This window comes from Eptesicus fuscus, chromosome 15 (assembly GCF_027574615.1).
Source record: "Eptesicus fuscus isolate TK198812 chromosome 15, DD_ASM_mEF_20220401, whole genome shotgun sequence".
Classification (NCBI taxonomy): Eukaryota; Metazoa; Chordata; class Mammalia; order Chiroptera; family Vespertilionidae; genus Eptesicus; species Eptesicus fuscus.
Window position 1 is genome coordinate 63,987,463 of NC_072487.1, and position 15,703 is coordinate 64,003,165.

Consider the following 15,703-nt stretch of genomic DNA (forward strand, 5'->3'; position numbering starts at 1 on the left):
TTAAAGAAATGCTCATGTGCCTTCCCAGGTGCTCTCTACAAATAATAATAATAATAATAATAATAATAATAATAATAATAATAATAATAGTAATTACCTTCCATTTTTGCTCCAAAAGTGACTTTTTAAAAAAACCAGGTGACTGCCTAACCAGTTTGGCTCAGTGGATAGAGCGTCGGCCTGCGGACTCAAGGGTCCCAGGTTTGATTCCGGTCAAGGGCATGTACCTTGGTTGCAGGCACGTACCTTGGTTGCGGGCACATCCCCAGTAAGGTGTGTGCAGGAGGCAGCTGATCAGTGTTTCTCTCTCATCGATGTTTCTAACTCTCTATCCCTCTCCCTTCCTCTCTGTAAAAATCAATAAAATATATAAAAAACAAACAAACAAACAAACAAAAACCAGGTGACTATACTTGTATATAAGGATTTCTGTTACCAAGAATTAACCAATCAGATGCAACCTTATTATGCAATGTGACCAATAAGATGCAACTCTATTATGTGACCTATATATTTATGGTTCAAGACAGGGCATTCACACCTGGAGGCTGTTGTTGTGTCAGCTGTTGTCATTTTTTTTTTAATTTGACAATCTAAGGGAAAAGAGGTCAGTGCCCTGACTACATAGTTAGGCAATGCATGTTTTAAAAATACTTGCGGCACACGGCTTGAAAATTGCTGCACTGCCCCATATTCTGTTTGCCATGTACTGTATCACACCCACAGGTTCTGGGATTAGGATGTGGGTGTTGGGGTGGGGGTGGGGGGCAGTATTCTGCCTCCACACCTGTCGCGATGCAGATTCCTGCAGACAGGGGTGGAGTCACAGTCTGTGGCTCAGGAGCCGGCACTTGTCACGTGGCATTGGGAAGGCATGTGCTCCACAAACCCATGTTCTTCCAAGGGTCTTCTTCCCCGGCAGCTGTGTCCTGCTCCTCCTGTTCCGAGAAACCAGAAGCCTTGGGGCAGGGCTGGGCCAGGCCACATGGTGGGTGAATGAAACCTCAGGTCTGAAGTGTGTGTAGATGTCTGTACGTGGGAGGAGAGAATTGGGGAGGCAGGCAGGGTGCCCAAGTGGAGAATCCCAGCTCCTCCAGTAGGGTCTCCAGACTCCCAGAGACTTGCCTTTCTGTTCGGAGGATCCTGTGCCACCCTGGACATCTTTGGGGTCAGACTCCTGTTGATAAGACCCCCGTGGGTTGTCGGTGCACTTGTGGTGGCGGCCGTCATTTCTAGGTGTGTCTCTCTGTGATCCGAAAATACCTGCACCCTGAGTCACGGGGTGGTGAGGAGAGAGTGTGGGGGCTGCCAAGTACGCAGAGGCATCCTGGTGGAGAGGAGATGTCTCAACAGGTGGAGCGGAGTCATTCTGTCATGACATGACTCGGATGATCTGGAATGAGGAGGGCCCTGTCTGCAACCCTCAGGCCTCTGCTGCTCTCAGGGTAACTGCACGTAGTCATGGTCTCCCTTCAGGCTTCCTGGCGTCACCGGGAGATTCCATCTTGATATCAGGCACCCCACTTTGCCAGTGAGGAAATGGAGGCTCTGAGAGTTTCAGCCACCTGCCCACCACGGGTGGGAGCAGCATTGGAACCCAGGGGTCTGCCTCCAGAGCTCTTGCCCGACCCACTGCAGAGGCTGAGGCTCAGCTGGCTGGGAAGGGGTCTTGCCCTGCCGCCCAGAAGGGAACCAGGAGTGCGGAGGGAGGGAGGGAGGGAAGGAGGAAGGGAGGCGGAGCAGGGGCTCCCACTGCAGCCACAGCCCTGGTGTTTCCTCCCTCAGGGCAGGGCCCTGTTCAGTTAAGCTCTTGCAAACTCACCCTCTGGCTCCCACAAAGGAAGCAGAATTAACTGGGTGTGTGGGAGCTGCTAAGGGGCTGCTAGTGGCCCTAATGGCCCCATGGAAGTGAAAGGGGAACTGACCACTCATACAAACCCACAGGCATTTCCTGACTTGGGGAAGGGAGATAAACCCAGGGCTACCAGGCTCCCTGCACACCCAGGTGCCCGGAAGCACTCACCCTCACAGCACACACACAGGCACACATATACCCTCCTAGCACACACACATGCACATACACTTTCATGCAGCACATATGCATGTACACACCACCACAGAATACATACATGCACATATAATGCACACACACACCCTCACAGTACACACCAGAGATGTGCTCATGTAACACCCTTGCAGACAAGGTCATGAATGCATACACACATGCGCCCACTTCCTCACGTTCAGCCATGCAGCCTCACCGAAACATGCACTCACACTTCAAATGCACTCTCACACCTGTGTGTGGGGACATGTGCTTACAACACACACCCAGGCACCTATATCCATCCATGCTTCACCCCCACCGCAGGCACATTCAGATAAATAGACGGGAATGCACACTCAGCCACACACATGCATCACTACACAGGTTCACTCAGGCATACACACATACGAATTGATGGAGCACCTACTATGTGCCAGGCACTGTCTATCCATGGACACACAGGCACACATTCAAACATATCTACACACAGATGCACACTCAAGCATACACACAGTCACAAAGACAGACACATATATAGGTGTGCACACACCAGTTTTGGGTTTTTCCCGAGGTGTATTGAGAGATAATTGATCACAACAGTTGGCTTTCTCAGTAAGTGAAGATGATGGAGGGTGTTTCTAGAGTCTTGCTTTGGTGCCCTCTCCCTGCAGCCCCTCCCACATCCTTTCTCCCCTCCTGCTCCCACCTCCCTTTCCATCCCCTCCTTTACTCTCCTGTCCTGTCTGCCTCCTATCTTTCTCAGGGGATGAGTGGCTACCACACTGTGTTACATTTTTAAGAAATTCAACTTGAAAACCTTGTGAAGATGGACTTCTTTCTTCCCTTGCATTGCTCCAGCTCTTTTTCTTTTGTTCAGATTAACCTGACTGCCTGAAGGCAGGGCTGGACACTGCTGACCTCTTAGAAGAAAAGAGTGAAATCTGTCCTGGAATCCAACCTTTGAAGAATTTGGTTAGAAAGCTAGAGGAATGAGGAAAGGGTCTAGTCATTGGTCATAGGGTGCACCCCTTGCCCTAACTATCAGGCCCAGTCCCTTTACCTTAGAAAGAAAAGATTGGAGCTGGGGAAAAAGGCAGAAACTTGCTTGAGCAAGGGCTGTGTCCAGGGTGTCTATCTATCCTGTTCTGAGCAGTTTTTCCCACATCAGCCACATCAACCAACAGCCTGATGGGACTGTGTGATGAGGATGATGGTGGCGGTGCTGGTGGTGCTAGCGGTGGTGATGATAGTGATGGTAATGATGATGATGGTGATGGTGATGGTGATGGTAGTGCGGTGGTGCTTGTGGTGGTGATCATGGCGATGGCAATAATGATGGCGATTGTAGTGATGATGATGGTGATGCTGATGATGATGGCGGCCATAGTAAGCATTCAAAATGAAAGTTGCCCCCACCTTCTGTTCAAAGAGAGACACAGGAGTGGATTCTTTGGTATCAGACGTTGGATTTTGCCTACAGTTAAGATCTGAGATAGCCCAAGAAAGCTCCTCCCCAATATCTTCCTAATTGCCCCTTCCAATTCCTGACATTCCCCCATTTGAGGTTCATCCTCAGTGCCTGATAATTGCCATAGTGATCACATACTGCCAGGTGCCTCACACACCTCATCTCTTTGGATCCTGCCAGGTGGGATGCCTCATTATGCAAATAAAGTTATTTGAGGTTCTGAAAAGGGCAGCATCTTGCCCAAATACCCCAGCTGTAATAGTGAAGCCAAGATGGGGGCCCTCTTCGTTAGAACTCAGGACTCTCTCTCTTTGCTGGGGATGCCACTGATAACGCTGGGGCCGTCCTCCAGGCTGTGACGTTTGCCTTCAGAAATGGGGTAGCTTGGGGCTTGCACGTGGGATGCCTCCAGAGAGCCAGGCGTGGGAGCCTGTGGGCATGAGGCTGCCTGATGGGGGACAGGCAGGCAGACCCAGGCCCAGGGCCTCCAAGCAGGAACCTCTCAACAGAGTCACAAAACAGGAAAACACAGAGGCTCCCAGCACGTCTTTTTGACAGCATAAGCCAGGAGACAGATTTTACTTCCTGACTATTTTATATTACAGTTGACACACAATATGATATTAGTTTCAGGTGTACAACGTAGTGATTAGACATTTATAAAGCTTGTGAAGTGATCACCCTGATAAAATCAAGAGACAGATTTTAATACACTTTCTTAGTTAAAGAAGATTTTTGTTTTGTTTCGAGTAAAAAACATCTAAGAAGTACATGCTTCCCTTAAGTAGAGAAGTGACTGTGGGTGAGGGGTGGGGGAAGGGGGCAGGGGAGCCTCCCGGGCGGAGAGGACAATGTGCAAGGCCCATGTTTGGATTGTACTTGGCCTCTCAGAAGGAGAGTGTGGCTGCGGCCAGGGGGTAGGGAAGAGTGGCAGGAGGTAAGGGACCAGGAAGCCAGGCTGCACCTGGGCTGAGGTCTGCAGGGTGAGGAGGGGTTAACTAGGAGCAGAGGGAACAGCATGATTATGGGGGCACCCTATACCTGCTGAGTTTGGTGACTAAAGAATTTCAAGGTCCAGCTCAGTGGCTCAGTGGCTCAGTGGCTGAGCATTGACCTTTGAACCAGGAGGTCACGGTTCAATTCCCGGTCAGGGCACATGTTCAATTCCGGGTTGCAGGCTCTATCCCCAGGGTGGGGCATGCAGGAGGCAGCCGATCTGTGAGTCTCTCTCATTATTGATGTTTCTATCTCTCTCTCCCTCTCCCTTCCTCTTTGAAATCAATAAAATATATATTTTAAAAAAAGAATTCCAAGAATCTCTTTACCTAATTGATGATAGGAGCTCACATTTATTTAGTATCTATTGTATTCAGAGCCCCTTTTACAAGGACACACATTATCTCATTTTTTAATTCTTACAAATCCCTGAGAGGTAGATACTTATACCCATTTTAAAGATAAGATAACTGAGGCTCAGAGATAAGTGATTTCCTCCCCCCCCCCCGTCAAGGTCACATGACCTGTGGAATCTCAGAGGCAGAACTAGACCCCAGGCTGATCCCTGGCTTGTTCTACGACAAATTTTATTTATTTAATATATTTTTATTGATTTCCGAGAAGACGGGAGAGGAGTAGAGAAATAGAAGCATCAATGATGAGAGAGAGAGGAGGAACCAAGATGGTGGCATAGTTAAACAACTAATCTGCTGCCTCACACAACAATTTCAAAAACACAACTAAAAGACAAAACGTCTACCACCCAGAACCACGGGAAAGCTGGCCGAGTGGAAGATTTACAACTAAGAAGAGAAAGAAGCACAATCGCTGAAAAGCTGAGGTACAGAGGCACGTGAATCGGGCCAGCGGCGGGCGGCTGGGTGCGCGGCTTTTCTTCAACCCGCAGGGAGACAAGCTCCCGATCACTCTGAAATCCAGTTTCTGGGGACACGCGGGGACCCAGGCACCTACAGGGAGAAGCTGGACTCTCAGCCATCGGGTCGGAAAGTGAGAGTGACTTTTTTGCAGAGGTGCGCCCAGCAATCATTGTTTACTGTGCTGGAGCGCGGGGCGCAGGGACTTGGAAACGTGGAAAGGCAGAGATGGCTGACGGCAGCCATCGCCGTTGGCCACGCCCCAGCCTAGTGACGCCCTGAGACCCCGCCCAGCCCTGAGGCCCCGCCCGCACATTCTACAAACCCGCCCAGGCTCCACACAGCGGCTTTTGCATATAAATGGCCTGTTCTGTGGCAGCTTAACCAACTGCAGCTCCAGACTGCTCCAAAACCGCCCAAGCAAAGGAGGAGAAAACTAGCCCTTGCTGTAGCTCCTGCTGGGGGACACACAGTACACAAGGGTACACCAAGAGTGTCCACCTCAAGTAACTGGGAGGCTGACCCGTTGAACCAATAGGACACCTAGTACACAAAGCTACCCTACCAACTCAGGGAAGCAGAGAATATGAGAAGGCAAGGAAACAGATCACAAACCAAAGAAATGGAGGAGAACAAGCGACTGGACATAGAGTTCAAAACCACGGTTATAAGGTTTTTCAAGAATTTCATGGAAAAGGCCGATAAATTCAATGAGGACCAACTAGAAATTAAACATACACTGACTGAGATAAAAAATATTATACAGAGACCCAAAAGCAGACTAGAGGATTGCAAGAATCAACTCAAAGATTTGGAATACAAAGAGGCCAAGGACACTCCTCCAGAGAAGCATGAAGAGAAGAGAATTCAGAAAGTTGAAGATAGTGTAAGAAGCCTCTGGGACAACTTCAAGCGAACCAACATCAGAATTATGGGGGTACCAGAAGAAGAGAGAGAGCAAGATGCTGAAAACCTATTTGAAGAAATAATGAACGAAAACTTCCCCCACCTGATGAAAGAAATAGACTTACGAGTCCAGGAAGCGCACAGAACCCCAAACAAAAGGAATCCAAAGAGGACCACACCAAGACACATCATAATTAAAATGCCAAGAGCAAAAGACAAAGAGAGAATCTTACAAGCAGCAAGAGAAAAACAGTTAGTTACCTACAAGGGAGCTCCCATACGATTATCAGCTAATTTCTCAACAGAAACCATGCAGGCCAGACGGGAGTGGCAAGAAATATTCAAAGTGATGAATAGCAGGAACCTACAACCAAGACTACTCTACCCAGCAAAGTTATCATTCAGAATTGAAGGGCAGATAAAGAGCTTCACAGATAAGAAAAAGCTAAAGGAGTTCATCACCACCAAACCAGCATTATATGAAATGCTGAAAGGTATTCTTTAAAAAGAGGAAAAAGAAGAAGAAAGATAAAAATTATGAACAACAAATCCATATCTATCAACAAGTGAATTAAAAATCTGAGGAACAGAATAAACTGGTGAACTTAATAGAATCAGAGGCATAGAATGGGAGTGGATTGATAATTCTTGGGAAAGGGGTGTATGTGTGGGGAGTATGGGAAGAGACTGGACAAAAATCATACACCTATGGATAAGGACAGCGGGGGGGAGGTAGGGGCAGAGGGGGGGTGGGAACTGGGTGGTGGGGAGATAAGTGGGGAAAAAGGAGAAACAATTGTAATCTGAACAATAAAGATTCATTTAAAAAAATCAAGAAACAAAGAAGTGATAGGAAAAAAAAAAATGATGAGAGAGAATCATTGATGGGCTGTCTCCTGCACACCCCCTACTGGGGATCCTACCAGCAACCTGGGCATATGCCCTGACCAGGAATCGAACCATGACCTCCTGGTTCATAGGTTGATGCTCAACCACTGAGCCACACCGGTGGGGTGACAAATTTTATTTCTAATGCCCAGAAGTTAACTTTTTAAAGTTGTGTTTTTATTTTATTTTTGTATTTAATTTGAAAAACAGATTAAGACATTCTTTCTCATGGAATTAGAATCCAAAAGTAAAAAACAGATTATAGTGAAGGCATGCCTCAACTCCTCTCCTCCACCCAAGTGAATTACCTTTATGACCGTGTTAAAGGTCGGGAGAAGAATACTTTTAAAACTGCTGGAATGTAAGTTTGGTTGGGTAGGCGAAATTTTATTTCAGCTGCTAGAATTCTTTGGCCCAGGGAGCACTGATAATTTTTTTAAATGAACCCAAGAACATTAAAAAATACTTGGCTTTTTCCCTGTTTGTGCCTTTTCAAACCAGATACATATAAATGACAGAAGTGGAATCTAAAATCATTAGAAAACAAATGACTTCCAAGTGCAAAAATAAGTAAAAAGATAAGATATTTCCTTCCCTGGAAATGATTTTAACAGCATTCTCTTGATGCAATAGAGGACAGAGAATTTTATGGGCCTCTAAAGAGCCAAGTCAGTTTCCTGTCTCCAGGCTTGTCAATTCCTCCCATCTTATCTAAGGTCCAGCTGGAAGGAAAGCGATTCTCTGATGCTGGTCCCAGATCAGAAAGCCTCCCTCCCACCCTCCCTTCCTCCCTTCCTTCCTTTCAGTCTCTCACTCTCGCCTTCCTTCCCTGCCTACTTTATTTCCTTCCCTTTGACTTGTGGACATAAAAATGTCCAAACCAGTCAAGAATTTTTATAAGATTTTATTTGAGCCAAACTGTCAGGAAGCAAAGTCTCAAATGCTCCGAAGAATGACAGTTTGCCATTTCTCCTTTGCATTTGAAATTAAGGAAGGGAACTAAGGAAGATTATATGAAGGTGGGAGAAAGCAAGGCGGGGACAGTGCTTGGTAAGGCAAAGGTAAATCTTTTTAAAAAGAAGTTATAGGCCTGGGGCGTGACTACCCACCATGACCAGCCCGTGGAGGAATTTATGATCAGGTCAGCCTGTGAGGCTACTTTCCGTAGAAAATGTTTTCATCCACAGACTTGGGGTTTCTGTGGTGACAGCAGGGGTAGGAGTAATCCCTCCAAACACAACCTCCATCATCTTCCCTCCCTTCTGTAGGAAGGACAAAATGCCAACCACTGGTCTTCCCCTCCAAAGCCTCTCCGCTCTGACTCCAGCTTGGCCCCTCGAACCCCGGGCTGATGGCCAGGGCCTTCCTGTGGGGACCTCGTCTGTCTGGTCCTCTGTGCCTTTGCACGGGCAGCTCCCCTGCCAGCTGCTCCCTCCCAGCTGCTCCCTCCCAGGTGCTCCCTCCCAGCTGCTCCCTCCCAGCTGCTCATCCTCACTTCCTCCAAGACTCAGCTCTTACACGCACCTCCTGCTTTTCCTGACTCACTCTACCTCTTCTGGTAGCTACTTTAAAACACCTTCCCATACCCTGGCCAGTGCTCAGTTGGTTTAGCATCATCCCATGGACACAGTGGGGCACAGGCTCGGGTTTCAGGCTCAGTCCTGCAGAAGGCAGCCGATCAATGTTTCTCTCTCACATTGATGTGTTTTTTTCTCTCTCTCTCTCCCTCACCCTTCCTCTGTCTCTCTAAAATCAATATAAAACATATTTAAAACAAACAAACAAACAAATAAAACACCTTCCCGCTCTGGACCTGGGAGTTTCCTCTAGACCGGGGAGTTTCCTCACCTGTCTAGGACCAAAGAGTACGTGGAAGAATTGAGAAGTAATGAAACCCAGCTCCAAAAATTCCTAGTTTGTGATTTTAAGAAAGTCACTCCCCCATCTGAATCTCAGTTCCTCATCTCTAAATGGAGGCATGTGACTGGCCATCTCATGAACCTTCAGAGCAGGGCTCAAATTTCCCTGATCTGGTATTTCATAGGACAGGCTCAGCAAACTCTGGAAACCTTGCCTCCTCTCCTACCTCCATCCCACCCCACCCAGTCCTCCATCCTGGCCCACTCTTGTTAATATTTCTCTTTCCAAGGCCTCAAGGAAGCAATTTTCCCTGCCAAGAACCTTCTAGATTTGTCTTCCAAACCCTGCCTGCCAAGTCACCTCACCTCAGTGTTTCTGACAAGGAGAAGCTGAGGAAGAATCAGACATTGGTTAGAGAGGACAGAGGATGGAGCTAGCTCACTGCCCAGAGAAGGCAGGTGTATAAGGACTCTTGTTATGTGTTCTTCATCCATTTATGCACCCATTTCTCCATTTGGCCAACACATGTACATTGCATGTCTCGTGTGCCAGGCATGTGCTGCGGATGTAATGTGGCAAGACAGATGTGGCAATTGTCTTTGAAGGCATGTTGCCAGACAAAAAGTTATGTCCAAACAGTTATGAAAAGTGCCATGACGGGGATACAGGGACCCTGCCCAGGAGCATTTCAACCAGGACTTGAGTCAGATGTGAAAAATGAAAACAACTGTGGTTGTTTTTCCTGTGTGTTTGCAGGAGTCCCTCTCTGTTCCAGATATTGATCCTTTGTTAGTTCTCTAGGTTGCAAATATCTTCTCCCAATCTCTAGTTTGTCTATTAATTTATTGCAATTTCTTTCCTATATGTTTTGCATTTTTATGTAGTTAAAATGTATCTATATTTTTCTTTATGGTCAGTGCTGTTTGTGTGTTTAAATAAACCCTTAGCTTTTCGGAGGCAATAACTTTTTTTTTTAAATATATTTTATTGATTTTTTTTTTTAATGAATCTTTATTGTTCAGATTACAATTGTTTCTCCTTTTTCCCCACATATCTCCCCACCACCCAGTTCCTACCCCCCCCTCTTTCCTTACCTCCCCCCCCCACTGTCCTTATCCATAGGTGTATGATTTTTGTCCAGTCTCTTCCCATACTCCCCACACAGACACCCCTTTCCCCCTGAGAATTATCAATCCACTCCCATTCTATGCCTGATTCTATTAAGTTCACCAGTTTATTGTTCCTCAGATTTTTAATTCACTTGACTTTTAGATTCACTTGTTGATAGATATGTATTTGTTGTTCATAATTTTTATCTTTCTTCTTCTTTTTCCTCTTTTTAAAGAATACCTTTCAGCATTTCATATAATGCTGGTTTGGTGGTGATGAACTCCTTTAGCTTTTTCTTATCTGTGAAGCTCTTTATCTGCCCTTCAATTCTGAATGATAACTTTGCTGGGTAGAGTAGTCTTGGTTGTAGGTTCCTGCTATTCATCACTTTGAATATTTCTTGCCACTCCCGTCTGGCCTGCATGGTTTCTGTTGAGAAATTAGCTGATAATCGTATGGGAGCTCCCTTGTAGGTAACTAACTGTTTTTCTCTTGCTGCTTGTAAGATTCTCTCTTTGTCTTTTGCTCTTGGCATTTTAATTATGATGTGTCTTGGTGTGGTCCTCTTTGGATTCCTTTTGTTTGGGGTTCTGTGCGCTTCCTGGACTCGTAAGTCTATTTCTTTCATCAGGTGGGGGAAGTTTTCGTTCATTATTTCTTCAAATAGGTTTTCAGCATCTTGCTCTCTCTCTTCTTCTGGTACCCCCATAATTCTGATGTTGCTTCGCTTGAAGTTGTCCCAGAGGCTTCTTACACTATCTTCAACTTTCTGAATTCTCTTCTCTTCATGCTTCTCTGGAGGAGTGTCCTTGGCCTCTTTGTATTCCAAATCTTTGAGTTGATTCTTGCAATCCTCTAGTCTGCTTTTGGGTCTCTGTATAATATTTTTTATCTCAGTCAGTGTATGTTTAATTTCTAGTTGGTCCTCATGGAATTTATCGGCCTTTTCCATGAAATTCTTGAAAAACCTTATAACCGTGGTTTTGAACTCTATGTCCAGTCGCTTGTTCTCCTCCATTTCTTTGGTTTGTGATCTGTTTCCTTGCCTTCTCATATTCTCTGCTTCCCTAAGTTGGTAGGGTAGTTTTGTGTACTAGGTGTCCTATTGGTTCAACGGGTCAGCCTCCCAGTTACTTGAGGTGGACACTCTTGGTGTACCCTTGTGTACTGTGTGTCCCCTAGCAGGAGCTACAGCAAGGGCTAGTTTTCTCCTCCTTTGCTTGGGCGGTTTTGGAGCAGTCTGACTGGAGCTGCAGTTGGTTAAGCTGCTCCAGAACAGGCCATTTATATGCAAAAGCCACTGTGTGGAGCCGGGGCGGGGCCTCAGGGCGGGGCCTCAGGGCTGGGTGGGGTCTCAGGGCGTCACTAGGCTGGGGCGTGGCCAACGGCGATGGCTGCCGTCAGCCGTCTCTGCCTTTCCTCGTTTCCAAGTCCCTGCGCCCCGCGCTCCAGCGCAGTAAACAATGATTGCTGGGCGCACCACTGCAAAAAAGTCACTCTCACTTTCCGACCCGATGGCCGAGAGTCCAGCTTCTCCCCGTAGGTGCCTGGGTCCCCCGAGTGTCCCCAGAAACTGGATTTCAGAGTGATCGGGAGCTTGTCTCCCTGCGGGTTGAAGAAAAGCCGCGCACCCAGCCGCCCGCCGCCGGCCCGATTCGCGTGCCTCCGTACCTCAGCTTTTCAGCGATTGTGCTTCTTTCTCTTCTTAGTTGTAAATCTTCCACTCAGCCAGCTTTCCTGTGGTTCTGGGTGGTAGACGTTTTTGTCTTTTAGTTGTATTTTTGAAATTGTTGTGTGAGGCAGCAGATTAGTTGTTTAACTATGCCGCCATCTTGGTTCCTCCCGTTTTATTGATTTTTTTACAGAGAGGAAGGGAGAGGGATAGAAAGCCAGAAACATCGATGAAAGAGAAATATCAACCAGCTGCCTCCTGCACACCCTCTACCGGGGATGTGCTCGCAACCAAGGTACATGCCCTTGACGGGAATCGAACCTGGGACCCTTCAGTCTGCAGGCTGATGCTCTATCCACTGAGCCAAACCGGTTTTGGTGGAGGCAATAACATTTTTCTCTGAAATTTTAAAATATTGTGTAACTATTTTCTCTCTTTTCCGCATCCAGCGTGGAAAGAGAGCGGGTCCAATTCCTGAGTAGAGGCGGTTGGGGATTGAGAAATAAAAGAAAGAGAGAGACACAGAGATAGAAAGAAAAGCTGAGGCCAGGTGGACTGCTGATGGGAGACAGTGACCCAGAGCTGATGCAGCGTGTTTATTTTATACCCCCAAATACCAGGAAGTTTCACCAAAAGGTCAAGACAAAGGAGATTATTTGCATTCTTGAGTAGGCCCTGAGCATTCCTGGTGCTAGGCTGGATTTAGATATCAAAACCCACTTCCCCACACCAAGGGCTGAAATGAAGGTCAAGCTGACAACACCCTTGCCCTTTTGGCAAGGCATGTTCCCAGGGCATGGCTTTGCCTATGCCACTGGGTTCAGCTGACAATAATTAAAGAATGCCCATGTGCCTTCCCAGGGGGCCCTCTACATATTGTCTTTGTCTTTAGGTCACTTACCCATCTATTACATGGTGTGTGTGTGTGTGTGTGCGCGTGTGTGTGTGCGCGCGCGCACGTGTATTAGGAATTTAATCTTATTTTACTTTTTGTATGAATAGTCAGTTTCCCAGAAACACCTTTTTAAAAATCATAGTAAAGTTCATGTAACATAAAATCTACATTTGTAATGGTTGAGCCATTTCTAAGTATACAGTTCAGTGGCAACTAGCACATTCATAGCTGTGCTATCTAGTTTCAGAGTGTTATTCATCACCCCAAAAGGAAACCCTCATTCCCTCTCTCCCTCCCCAGCCCCTGGCAACTATTTATCCGCTTTCTATCTCTGTGAATTTGCCTATTTGGGATCTTTCATATGAATCAAATCATAATATATGGCCTTTTGTGTCTGGCATCTTTCACTTAGCATAACGTCTTCAAGGTTCATCCGTGTTGTAGCATGTGTCAACGTGTCAGTATTTCATTCCTTTTATGGCAAATAACATTGCATTGAGTGGATGTATCTCATCTTGCGTATCCATTCATCAGTTCATGAACATTTGGGTTGGTCCCATTTTTTGCTACTGCAAATAGAGATCCTATGAGCAAGTATTTGTGTGCACAATTCTTTGGGGTCTAGCATCACTTGCTGAATAGTCTGTTCTGATCTGCAATCCCACCTCTGTCCATCCTGACTTTCCACAGAGGTGTGGGGCTCTTCCTCGGCTCCACGCTCTGTGGCACTGGCCTAATCACCCACCCGGGTACCAGCACTAGTAGTGTACTGCAGGTTCATTGTTAGAGCTGCATGGTTAGGGACGTCTTGAGAGCTGGTGAGCACGTGCCCAGGCTCCGCCCCCTGCTTTGTCATAACTGTCTCGATTCAGTTGGGCCCTTTGCTCTTCCCTATGAATTTTAGGAGCAGCTCATCAAGTTCCACAAAAACTCTGTTGGGCTTTGAATTTTTAGGTTGATTTCAGGAGAACTGCCTTTTTTTTTTTTTAACTCATTCATTTTATTGACCATGTAGTTTTAGTTTTAAACAAGCTATATCTGTACTCTATGAAGCTACTCAGTTTATATCATAGTTTACATACCGACTAGGGCTGAGAATTGCTATTTTCATGATGAAGCTTTCTAGCGCGCGCGCGCGCACACACACACACACACACACACACACACACACACCGGTGTTTTTCCTCCACCAGGACTTTTGCACATGACTCTGGTTGGGTTGCTCTCCCTCACCTCTTCACCTAGTGAGCTACTCCGTCCCATCTCAGGGTCCTCTGCACCCTGCGTTTCTATTGTCCTGAGATCATTAGTTAGGGGTTCTGTTATCGTCATACTTAGCTGGTTAATATTAATAGAGGAAGAGAGCGAAGGGAAGTCAGACATTGTAAGCATGGTTACCTGGGAGCTTCACCGGGGATTAACACCCTCCCTTCCCCCTTCCGGTACTGGATTGTTGCGGGGAGAAGGGAGAGTAGGCAGATGCACAGTAGAAGTTGGGGTGATGCAGGGGAGGTGCTTGCCTGTCAGTCTAGCCTGGGAACAATGAATTGGCTAGGGGTGGATCCCATCAGAAGCCTGGGAAATCTTGGAAAGTTAATTGGTTAGTTTGAAGAAGCTCCTGGTTAAAAGCCTAGACAAGGAATTCTCATTCCTTCTCTCTCTTTCTCTCTCTCCCCCCCCCCCCCCACCCATGCAATCACCCATGGACTCACACATTCTCTCTCCTTAGCAGATGCATGGCCTGTGGCTGTAAGGACTCCACACACAGGAAGCTGGACTGGACTGGACTTTAAAATAGAGCAGAGACTATGGCAGTGGCCTTTATTCTAGATCTGCTGAAGACATGGTGGGATTTTTCCATCGTGGGGTGGAGGGAAATGGGACATTTCCACCCAAATAAATATTGCTCATCCTCCCATGCCAGTCTCAGGAAATTCTTTTCCTCTGGATATCACAAGAACTCCACTTCCACCCTAGCTGGTTTGGCTCAGCCTGTGGACTGAAGGGTCCCGGGTTTGATTCCTGTCAGGGGCACATGCCCTGGTTGCGGGCTCAATCCCCAGTAGGGGGCGGGCAGGAGGCAACCGATCAATGATTCTCTCTCATCATTGATGTTTCTATCTCTCTCTCCCTCTCCCTTCTTCTCTGAAATCAATAAAATAAATTAACACACACACAAACAACAACACCAAAACGTTAAAAAAAAAAAAAGTATGTTTAAAAAAAAGAAAAAGAAAAAGAACTCCACTTCCACTGATAACAGTTCTTAGTTTAATGCCTGAGCTGTAGGCTCCTCCAGAGCTATGACGCTATCTCGCTTGTTGGCTTTTGTGTCCTCAGCTTGAAGAACAGGGCTGACAGATAGCAGGATCCCAATAAATATTTGTTAAAAGAACGGAGGAGGTACAGGGAGGAAAGTCTTCTGGCCCCAAAACACTTTGGCCATACCTAGAGGGACGGTAAACAAAGTTACTTACCTTGGCATGCCTTAGCTTTCTTTTAAATATATTTTATTGATTTTTTTACAGAGAGGAAGGGAGAGGGATAGAGAGCTAGAAACATTGATGAGAGAGAAACATCGACCAGCTGCCTCCTGCACACACACCCCCCCCCCCGGGGATGTGCCCGCAACCAATGTACATGCCCTTGACCGGCATCGAACCTGGGACCCTTCAGTCCTCAGACCGACGCTCTATCCACTGAGCCAAACCAGTATCGGCATGCCTTGGCTTTCTTTCCTGGGATGTGATTAGGGTGTGCTGAGGACTACACTGAGCTCTGATATGTGTGAGACATTGGAGCAAAGCCTGCCCAGTGGTCAAAGCTACGTGTTCACTGACCTGCCTTCTCCCTCCACAAATACCCCTGTAGGCTCCAAAGTCTTTCCACCATCAGTTTTCTCATTCTGATTTTACTTCTCCCACAGACTAGTCAGCCCCATTTTGCTTTATAGGCAAATGAGCCTCAGAAGAGAAGAATAACGTAC